The following is a 370-nucleotide window of genomic DNA, read 5'->3' as shown; positions in this document are numbered from 1 at the left end:
AAAAAAAAAAAAAATGAAAAGGCATGGACAGATGTTCCTCCCGTCTGCTGCCTCTTCAGGACATCTAAAGACTGTTTTTTTAATGTAAGGAGAGCTGTCTGCATGTACACCTGCATGCCAGAAGAGGGCATCAGATCTCTTCATAACCACTGACTCCCCGCCACCTGACCCCGATCCTCCAATCAGGAAAACAGTTTAAGTTGTTTCAGGGCAGGTCTCTGACAGTCTTACTGACAGGACCTTGGGAAGCAAGCATCATAGTAGCATGGAGACTGCTTTAGGAAGCATGGAGTTCTGTTGGGAACACAGCCCTCAAAATCAAGGCTATGCTCAGAGGACTGGTGACTCAGTAGTTCATTTCTAAGCCACA

The sequence above is a fragment of the Mus pahari genome, chromosome 17, assembly GCF_900095145.1.
Source record: "Mus pahari chromosome 17, PAHARI_EIJ_v1.1, whole genome shotgun sequence".
Classification (NCBI taxonomy): domain Eukaryota; kingdom Metazoa; phylum Chordata; class Mammalia; order Rodentia; family Muridae; genus Mus; species Mus pahari.
Note: the sequence above shows the minus strand (reverse complement) of the source record.